General features: G+C 34.7%; 1 pseudogene; it reads right to left on the bottom strand.

Annotated features, from left to right (window-relative positions):
• Window positions 1–2,044: 2,044 nt before the first annotated feature.
• LOC124371411 lies at window positions 2,045–10,098 on the bottom strand (annotated as a pseudogene).
• Between the last annotated feature and the right edge of the window lie 1,320 nt (window positions 10,099–11,418).

Consider the following 11,418-nt stretch of genomic DNA (forward strand, 5'->3'; position numbering starts at 1 on the left):
GGAGGGATACACTTCCACTTATATGGAGGCCCAAAATCGTCTCAGTTTGTAAATCAGGTTCGCTTAAATACCTACTACAGGATTTGCAATGAAATAGCCCTTGTATATTTAGTCCTAGTGGGATACTCCTACGGGATGTTGTATGTGGAGGGATACACTTCTGGCCACTAAGTCCACAATCCACGATTTGTACCTCATCCTTTCAATCATAGGTTTTTATCCTGCCAGTGATCTGAGCTCTTGATCTGAGTTCCCATGTGGAAAACACCTTACCTTACTAGAGGAACAAACTCTCCTTCTCATTGTTTAAGAAACTCGTCACAAAGATATACAGGCTTTACAAAATATGCGTAATAAGGTCTCTCCGAAAAAGTAGTTTTGTATCTGATGAACAAACCAGTCAGTTTAGTTATCAAACATCAGCTATGTACTCCAAATCACGCTTATGTAGTTGTAATTCTTATGTTCCAACATAAATAACTGAAAATTGATTCTGCTACAAACACAGGAAATTCTCTTGGCCCTAGGACTAAAATGAAATGAGGTCATTTGTGTGTGTTTTTATTGATCCCATTTTGATGGTATTGTTAAATCTAATAATTATGTACTAAAAGGAACTACAGGAATCAAGGAACACAAAACTCAAACATTATGAGCATAGCTTTATTAACAGTGTTAATGCACATTTTAGTACAACACAAGAGTACAGCAGATCTTAATAAATGTTAGTAGAGTGTAAAGTTCTTTCCGATTAAACACTTTGTATTAAATCTAATTTCTAGTTATATACTTAATTTAGAAGTCTGTTCAGTTACTCGAAGAACGTTTGGAGTGGACAGCACAGAGAAGTGTGAGAGTGAAAAAGTGCACTACATTTCCGCTCTCTATCAGCGGAATAAGGTCTAATTTATAATAAAGCAGATATAAACAATCCGTAAAAACAAAATACAGTAAAGCGAAAATGTGAAGTGTTAAAATTGCCAAATACACAAGCCGATGTTTGAGAGCTAATTCGATTTACGATGCCCCGGAAACGTGATATTCCGACAAAAGCTAGGCAACTAAAGATCTCCTGCCAATTCACGGAGTAGCTGGTTTAAGACATATTCGAGGTAAGAAATAAAATATTTACTGAAGTACGAAGTTTAAAATAAGGTTTCTCCATTATTTCTTTTAAACCTTAGCATAAAAATCATTTTAAAGGGAGAAACAGACCTTGTTATGGAGTTCGGTTTGTGGTTAGATCTACTCATCAGAATGTATTTATAAATTAGGTATTACTCAAAAGTTTTTTGTAATTGAAAATTACATAATATATCAGGTTAATTTGACGTAGATAAATCTTCAATTATAATAATTTAATTCAAGTTAGGAGTAAATTGCAAGAATGGACGAACGGTATAAAGCCAGTTTAAAAAGTAATTGAACCATACAAATACAACAGAAAAATATCCAGGTGGATGTATTAGACTTAATGAGATAAAATACATTTAATTTAAGACAATTATGTAGTCTAAGAGTAGAATAAAGTTTGGTCTTTTCATAACGGCTTTAGTGGGTTTTTTATTGTAAAACTTGATTAATTTCTAAAAGTAAAGTACAATATTTTTGTAATTTACCTTGTGTACACAATTAAAGTAATTATTTTAAACAGCTTTAGGAAGAACTAAATTTCATACCCAGTTTCTATCACATAAAGTCCAAAGCTAGGAAAATGTTCAATGGATGTATTGTCAGAAATGGGTGTGAAACGTAAAACAACGGGAAGTTATGAGGAAAATTCATTTAGCCCTCGTGTATTGTATAGATAAAGTGCGATGTGTATATAGTCAGTTGATTTTTAAGTTGTTAAATTTGACGTTATATCGATTATATGTAAATTTATTCCTTTTTATTACACATATTAACGTCCCCCACTTTTAAAATAAATATAAGTGTAAAAACAACATGCACTCGTTACAGCTTTTATTAAATTTCTAAATTTCCTACAATGAACACCTTTTAACCCTACATTATACCAATGGTTTTTTTTAACGATTTCAATTCTTTAAATATCACCAACTTTAACCGAACAGTATTCAAATTACATCATTAGAAACCTACCCAAGATGAAAAACACTATCACCAAAATCTTTAACAAATGCTTTTGACACTTCCCACCCCGGAAATACCTTACTAGCTACCGTCTGTTATAGGAAATCGGCTCTCTGACAAGGTATGAGCCTATTCGAACTTGGTAACTCCGAAGATGAAGTTCCCTGGGGCGGATGGATCCTCCGAGGCGAAGTATTCTACCCACAGCTCCCCAAACTTTTTTTCCCGTGTGTGATTTCTAAGGTCCCATTCTGCAAAACGACAGAGAAATCATAAGCTGGTACAATACAGAAGTGCCAAACTAGATAAGGTCTTTTAGAGCAAAATGGCTCTTCTTCAAGGTACGATCCTTTCCAACCTGGTAACTTTGAAAATGAAGTTTTCGGGGGCGGTCAGGGCTCTTTTAGGCGAAGTATTCTACCCACAGATCCGCAAACTTCTCCACTCTGGTGAATTATTTTTCCTAGTTGGTATAATACAGATCAGAATGACTTACAGTAATATGCAGAATTTTATAATACTTCTTACTTGTGCCAATAGAAGAGCTGTTAACAAAATTAGTGACACACAACAGCAAATACGTTTAGTGTTGTTCGTTGTTTGAGAAATTAAATGGACAACCCAAACTTTTCAGGTATTGCTCTAATAAATAAGTCGTATATTTCCTACGAGAGACCTATTATCGAAAATTGAATTTATACCCAAACACATACCACAGCGATGTGACAAGTTATGTGGATAGTAACTGGTTACACAAACAGTTTCTGATATTAAATGGAGAATCAATGGTTAAACGTTTTTCAGCTATAAACTTATTGAATAGAATATATAGTGTTATGTTAAGAAAAGCTGTTAAGAAAGCTATTGACCATATCAAAATACACAACTGCAAATATAACGCATGTTAGAAATATATACTTAGAAATAGTACCATCTCTCAAATTATGTGTCGCTCGGGGAAATACATGTAATTTAATGACGTCTCCTATTAATTTACAACCTCAAATAAGGATGTAAAATTGTGAGGTTCAATGTTGTGGTTAGGGAAACTAAACCAAGATGTCTGCCTGTACAGTTGGATCATAAGGCAGTACGAAAATAAACTAAGTCAACTTCACAATGCTATTGGGAGTACTCGTGATCGTAGATAACTAACTTTTACTATTTGACAACTTTGGCAATACAAATACTCACTGAAAATCCTATTTCAAGACTGGATCGGAAATTCATTTTCCTCTCCAGAACTTATAGTGAAACGGTCTGTAGCTTTATATCATCAGATTGATATTAAAACTTTTGCACTGACACTAAAGTTAAAGATACCCATTTTTGTAACTAAGAATACTCGTATATGACAAAACAATAGATATTTCCACAAATTTGATACAAGATATCCAAAATTCGTGTGTTTTATAAGGTTTCAATATAATAAAATATGACAGAAAAGATTTTAAAAATAAGGCTTGACGAGAAAAGTAGTGTTTGTGTCACTTACACGAGAAAACTTGCGGAAGGCATCTCGGGCGTTCTGCTCGGGAACATTGTAACTGGAACATATCATTGCAAACTCCTCCTCGTCGATGGCGCCATCACCTGCAACGTTCAGTTCACTTAGTTACATCGAACAATTCAAGCGAAAGTACATCATACTAGTGTTCCACTCTGTCATCGTGATGTATAAATAACTAAGCACAATGGAAATAAAATTCACAATTTGATTTAAAAAATTCTTCAATGTTATTTACACAATTTAACCCATGGGAATTTGCGTGAGCCTGAGAAAGTTCATTATCGTAAGTACTAAATAGTTGGAATTCAGTTTAACCCATGGGGATATTTGTAACCCCGAGAACGCCTATTAACGTAGGTGTTAATATTACTTAACACAGTTTATCCCATGGGGAGTTTTGTAGCCCCGAGAAACGCCTATTAACGTAGGCGTTAATATTACTTAACACAGTCTACCCCATGGGGTGGTTTGCAACCCCGAGAACGCCTATTAACGTAGGCGTTAATATTACTTAACACTGTTTACCCCATGGGGTGTTTTGCAACCCCGAGAACGCCTATTAACGTTAAAAAAAAACAGGTAGAATGAATGTTGCTCAGTACTCTGTTACCTGTGAGGATTTACCTGAATACGTCAATTTCCATAGATCCTAAATAGGTAGAAGTAATTTCATATTTTCTTGGTGATTCATCTAGTAATCCGTTATAGTACTATACCACAGTATACTACATAAAAATACCACAAGATCTACATATATCTTGTAATCCAATTCGGGTGGTAAAAGTAAAACGATAAGCAAAAGTGTATGAAAGTAATAAACTCTATCCCATGAGTACTAACCAGACATTTCTAGGTCAAGGAAACAACGGCGAGTTCGTTATTGTTTCCTGGGAGCTCTACGATCTACAACGATTTATTTAAATTTACCATTCTTTTAGTGATTTGTTAAAGGTAATTCTAAACAAGGGAAATAATTGTTTTGGAAATAAGGACGCCAAAAATACTCTATTCCACTGCCCCTTATTTTGTGTGTGTGCAAACTTTGTTCTTCATACGAAGTACGAAGTTTAAACACTACATATTCGATCTTATTAAAATATTATCGATTGTCAATATGTGGTAAAAGCTTTACCAATATGAATAAATCAATTTAATGCGTTAATAGAAAACAATAAAAAAATTACAAACTCGAATAAAAGGAATGTCGCTATCTGCCATGCTATATGATATGTAACATTAAAGAAATGAGCTTAAAAAAGTAAAAATGAATGTAAGAAAATGATAAACCAAAATTTACCTGATGTGTCTTCAAGATCAAACATGAAGTCACGAAATTGTAGTTGCCAGTCAAGTACACTATTGGGGTTGCGCGAATATTCTTCCCACATTTTGCACCACTCCTCATTCGTCACCTAAGGAAAAACAGACAGAGTAAGTTTTATAAATTGAAATTTGGATGTAAGTATGACTATAAAAAGATTAGGGGTTGCCCTTATTTGAGTAAAGTAATGAGGCACACCATGGATAAACAAACTAAAATTAAGAAATGTGTACTAAATAAGGAATATCGATTATACAACGATAAAGTAAAATACAATTAATCCAAATTATTTGGCATATATCATTACGAATTACATTAAGATAATTTATCTTTGAAAGATTTATGTAAGTAATTGTGTCAATGATTTTATGTAGCCGGTACGGCGCGGCGTTTATCGCGAGAACCGGATCAATTTCGAGCGTTTCTGATACTTTGTTGGGTGACCGGTGAGCGATCCTGTCTTAGCAAGCAGATGGAATACCCGCCCGTTAGTCACCTTTTTGCCGTGGGTTGTTAGAGAGGGCTTCTTAATCCTAACTTCAACTAGAAAATTAAGGCATTCTAAACTTTCACTTTTTGAAATTTTAAAAAATGTTTATTTTTTGTTAGGTTTGTGTAAGACTAGAATAAGCGATGTTTTATTTACTGAAGTTGATAGGAGTGTGGCGGTATTTACAGGCCGATACCGTCCGATTCGATTTTGCCTCGAATCCCTCGGCCACAAGCAGCTCACAGCCATATGAGGTGGAATCGGTGCAGTTGGAGCTTCTCGCAGTGATAGGCACAAGGGTCAAAGCCGTTCAGCTCACCCTGCGCGCAATCCTGTGTGAGTAGGTAGCTCTGTAGTCTATCTTGTCTTCGACACAAAGCCAATGCCGGGTGACGTAACTCATTATCACCAACCCTCGATTTTACTACCCGTATAATTTTTGAACCATATTTACCATAGGAGTCATTAATCGATTACCTCTCGTGCATAGCAGGAGCCTGCCTAACGATTATAAAAATGAATGTTGCACCCTTTTCCTGGACACTACCGCTCGCAAACTGTACATTGGTGGGTTTGTTCGAAAGAACTATGCACATGACCTACGCGGTAAAATAGCTATCCTATCGTGAACACTTAACATCCTTCCAAAGAAGGTCAGGAAATGTGACAAAGGCTAAATGCCGTCGTAGATTGTTCGTCCACGATCGACCAGATTTGCTAACCTGGGGTGGACTCCGTCGGCTGAGGTACAGCCTTTGCTCACTCGTGGGTGGAAGTAACCTAACTTACCTTCGGTCTACCGAAACGTTTGCAGCTCTGGAGAAGGATACGTACCTGAGGCGAGGAACTTCTCGGTGGGAAATTCCCGTTCTCACCTGGTTAAATTTGCTGCAATTTGTTCGTTTACAGGTGCGAGTTGATCTACCGACAACCTTGTCTGGCGCGATTTGTGTAAAGCACTAGCATTAACCTACTCACTAGGGGCTATATGTGAATTGCACGTTCACACATATTATTGTGGATGGACGTCCGGCTCGATTTAACCCCGGAGATTGTACGACTACCGGAGACCTACGCGGTGGTGGAACGTCACTTCACTTCTCGTCCCGACCAAACTCTGATACTTTATAATAAATCAAATAAAGTCTAGCTATAAAGTAAAGCAAAGATTTTTCATTTTACCAGGCGAAGTTACGGCTAAGACACTCTCTCTAACATCTAACCTGCGGACCAACGGCTTAGAGATGACTTCCGAACCACCACCAGTGGCCGGGCAGGCTGCTTGCAAGGACAGGATCGCTAAGCGGTCACTCATCCAAGCAGCAACCACGCTCGACGTTGCTTGATCCGGTTATCTCGCGATAACCACCGAACCCGCTACACTGCGCGGGTACGCCATTGGCAATATGACAAAGTCACGTCACGGAGTTGGGAGAAAGCTCTCGAGACCATTCAAACTGGAACGACGCCTCAGTGGAGTGTTTAACCGCTAAAACGGACAAAAGTCAATTTTGAAACTTTTTGCTAATTCCTTACTCGGAAATGTTTTGACCACAGATAACTTCCCTATTAGCCAGGGTCGCTTCATTTCAATGAAAACTTTTACGTTTAGTTAAAGTTTTCCTCGGTGAGCAGTTTCAGTATTTATCTTTTATGCTAAAGCCCAAACTCCAAACCACGGATGGACAAATCAAGCAACTAAACATTGTTTTGTTATGTTTAACTGTGAAACGACAATTTCAAAACGGGAAAATTAATTCCTAATTTAATAAAGTTATAACAATTCTCTTTTACGCCTAAACTTTATATTTAAAAAGCGTTTCACTGTTAAAAACTCATTACAATTCTATATTTCATATAACATACAACAGCCCCTTTTTAAAATTATAGTGCGCTTATACCCCCTACGGCAATTATTTTAAGATTAAATGAACATGTTTATTGATTATTCCATATTCGGCTAAATTTTACAATCTTTTTAAATTACATTACATGGAATCTGATATTTCTGAAATATAACTTTTAATATCTGAAACAACTGCTAATATCATACAAGTTAAAAAAACATCGGTCACTTTTGTCCGGTGTAAGCGGTTAAATAATCCATTGTACGACGAGTAGCTTGGCCTTGAAACGAAGTGCCGAAGCAGCGCAAAGTGCCGAAGAGTTCAGTGAGCGGAGAATTTAAACAAAATTCCGTTTAATAACAGTCATGGTCATAAAACTGAAAAGTTTTATATGGTTTCTTATTTTCATTTTCCTTCTAAACTTAAAGAAATAATAAACAGAATGAGTAGTTTCTACGATATAGCTTTCTACACTGTCTATTTATTTTAACATGAACAATTTCCTTAACTTGCACGTTAAAAATATAATTTAAGTTCAACAATAGTGTTTTAATAGTATATACTACCTAGAATACCGCAAACAATAAAAATTACGTATAATCTTGTTTTAATAATACGTTATGCGTATTTAGACTTGTCTCAATGAAACAATTATGTTTTTCGTATAAATATAAGAAAGATTGGTATTTGTGAGGATGAAGAACCAGGGATTAAATAAAACTTGTTATAAACTTTGATCTTGCTGCTTTAATACATTTTATGTGGATATTGTGTATTCTTTAATAAAAGTTGGAGACTAAACTGTCTCTATTTGATTTACATATTATTTTACAAACACTTTTAAGAAGTACGCCATTTGCAACATGTAATAATATGCACAGCAAAAATCATAAAATATTATAGTACTATAACAACTAAAACACACAGTACAGTAGTAACAACTCAAACACACAAAAGTAAACTAAACAAAACACGTAGTAGTACATATATTATAGAACATATGAGATAGGTCAGATTCCGTTATATGCCCCCAACGCTTAAACTTTTTTCAATTAACTTAGAACGTTATAAAACGATGTAGTTGAGTAACAGAACTAACCTTCCATCAATCAACAAGCATTTCCAGATATTGCGGTCGGTATTGTTGTCGCTGTTATCTTATCTTTCTCGAGAATCCCAATTAAGGCAGGCCGCGCGGCATGACATGACTATTTAAGTTTTTTGCACGGTACATAATTGCCTTTCCATTACAATTCAATTTATATTTCTGATCAGCCCCTCTAGAATTTGATATTTTACTGATAGGTTCTATCTCGAGGGATGTTTTTCTTTCGTTGACATCAGTGCAGGCTTCGGCAGCACCTCAATGTATTTTGTAAAACAAATATTTTATATTCACCTCCAAAAGGTTTCCTACTCCTAATAGTGAATTTGTTGCATAAATAATATTTAACACTCTTAATATTTTTGTTAGATAGCAAAATGTCGAATAACTTGCCATTTTTTACTAAAAAGTAAGGCCCTAGTCATTCTTGTACCGGATAAAATATTCTGCAATAAAATAAAAACAATCTTCTCTTATAAATACAATTTTTAATCAAGAGGGAATAAAATTTGTATCTAAACAAACAAAAACTCGTATCTAAAATTATTTTTTCATAAAAGATTTATTATATTATGAAACAATTTATTAATATTCTGTGTGTGAAGTTTGGTTTATTTTTTCGTTCTAGAAATTGTAAGAGATGAAGGTATTAAAGTTTTTAAACTTAAATGTTTCAGATTGTGACATACAGACAGACAGTAAGCTAGCAGAGAAGTATTTGGAAGTCAGTGGCCAGTTCAGTTAAACTTTGTCTTGCTATCTTATCAGTCCAGACAAAATACCTGTCTTACTGACCAGTTCTATCCTTTCCATCTATACTGAGACAAAGCTTTAGACAAATAACTCTGCATCTAGATTCTCTCCTGTTACGATATGTATGGAACTTGCTATAGGAATGAACCAATTGTGGGATTGTTGCTATGCCTTATATGTATCTTGATCAGAGTTATTATTGTACCAAAGAAAAAATTCATTAATATTGCACCCCCTCTCAGCAGACTACACCTTGTAACACCTCACATGAAAGATGTTGCTGAACTACGAAATTTGATAAAAAAATATGACTATACGTTAGCTTGCTAAAATTTAAAGCTGCAAATTATTATTGTTTTGTAGACTGTCATTTTATAACTATTCATAGATTTTACGTGCTGAAAAGAGATGAGGCATAGTTTGTTATGTTTCTACAATTTACTATAATTTCCGTAACGTTACTCCAATTTATACTTATTTTGTTCAAAGTTTTTGTCTTTCTAACTGCTTTAAAAAAAAACGGGTCATGCCACAAAGTTAAAATTACTTCAAATTTGTGGAATCGAAAATATTGTTTAAACATAAAAATTCTACACTGTTATATCATATAAATGAACAAATTAAATCCAAAACAAAAATGTTGGTTACTGTTATTGATACTGATAATTAAAATTTTTGTCAGAGTAGGACGTTATTATCAAAACTATATTTTTAGGGTCAGAAACAGAATTAAAACTGTTATAAATTCATTGGTTTTGGTTCTAAAGTAGAGACATTGTTAGAGAAAGACAATAATCCTTCCATATATTTACTAACAAAAATGTAAAACTGTAAGTGTTATACATATACCTGTTGATCATTGTCAGCATCGGCCTTTGCCTGTAAACCAATCCACACATTATTGAGTACGGTCTTAGTTTTCTCGTATTGTGGATCGCCCTTCTTCCATCCCCGCACCTTGCAGATGTTCTGGAACATTTTCAATATTGTGGTTAAGCTCAGAGGAACGGTGATAAGGCAATTGGGAATTATATAAAAAATGCGTATTTGTTTGATTAAAGTTTGTTTTAAATGATGGAAGGGATGTTAAGGAGACAGAACTTTTCATCGTATAGTGTTACATGGATTCAGTAACACAACGTTTCGAGATCTGCAATCTGATCTCTTCCTCAGATGGATAACTAACCTGACACGTAAATACAATCTAGGTTTAAAATAAACAAATTATACCAGAGCGTTGTGACACGCATGTCAGAACCACAACAAGCAATTTGTATTTGAACTCTGTGTATCCTACTTCTGAAAGATGCACTTAATAAAAAGAAAACACTAATCATTAAGAACGAACTAAATAATGCAGGTCACAATAGGTCTGAACTGACCAACTAATTACTGAAAACTGATCAAAGGTCATTAATAAATGGCAATCGTCATGGCAGAAATAAAAATGAAACGGTATTGGGCCTATTTATTCTAATTATTGGTTTAATCACGATGTGATTCTCAAAATCATACCGTGGCTCTACATTAGTTCCCTTCTTAGTTTTATTTTTCAAAACTTGCAACTAAAGCGGCCTAATTTCGAACGATGACTGACTGATCGTTTGATTAGCTAATTTAATGTATGACTTTTTGCTTAATTTCATTTCCTAACAGGTCTAGTTTTATCCAAGAAATAAAATTATCAAATGTTTCAAGTGTTAAAGCACAACTCAATTTGTATAAAAATAAAACTATGGCGAACAAATAAGCACTGCAAGTATTTCGTAACAGAGTTTGGTCTTATCACAACTCATGTTACCTGATTACCTTTCAGTAGACAATAATTGAATGGGATGTAAAAATTATATAGACTATTAATACTATGAGATTGTATTGTACAAGTTTTCCTTATAATAACATATATTACCTCATCACTTCTCCCATTGCTGCAACTTATTAATAAATTATTAGTAAATCAATAAACGTTCACTCTGTCTTTGTAAGGTCTACATGAAGCCAACTGTGAGGGTCTCTCTCTCTCTCTCTCTCTCTCTCTCTCTCTCTCTCTCTCTCTCTCTCTCTCTCTCTCTCTCTCTTCACGGCTGACTACGATACCCCATATTTTTTGCTTTTAATAATAATGGAAAAGGCCATATCTTGGAATGGAGAAATTATAATGATAAAGTACCAATAACATAAGTATTATAATTATACCGTGGGCACCCTACACAATCCTGATTATCTCTGCTTGTCTTAGGACATATTTTGCCACACCTATTGCATACTTTTTGCAGATCCGGAACTAAATACCTACTT

The sequence above is a fragment of the Homalodisca vitripennis genome, unplaced genomic scaffold (assembly GCF_021130785.1).
Source record: "Homalodisca vitripennis isolate AUS2020 unplaced genomic scaffold, UT_GWSS_2.1 ScUCBcl_1373;HRSCAF=4918, whole genome shotgun sequence".
NCBI classification, from domain to species: Eukaryota; Metazoa; Arthropoda; class Insecta; order Hemiptera; family Cicadellidae; genus Homalodisca; species Homalodisca vitripennis.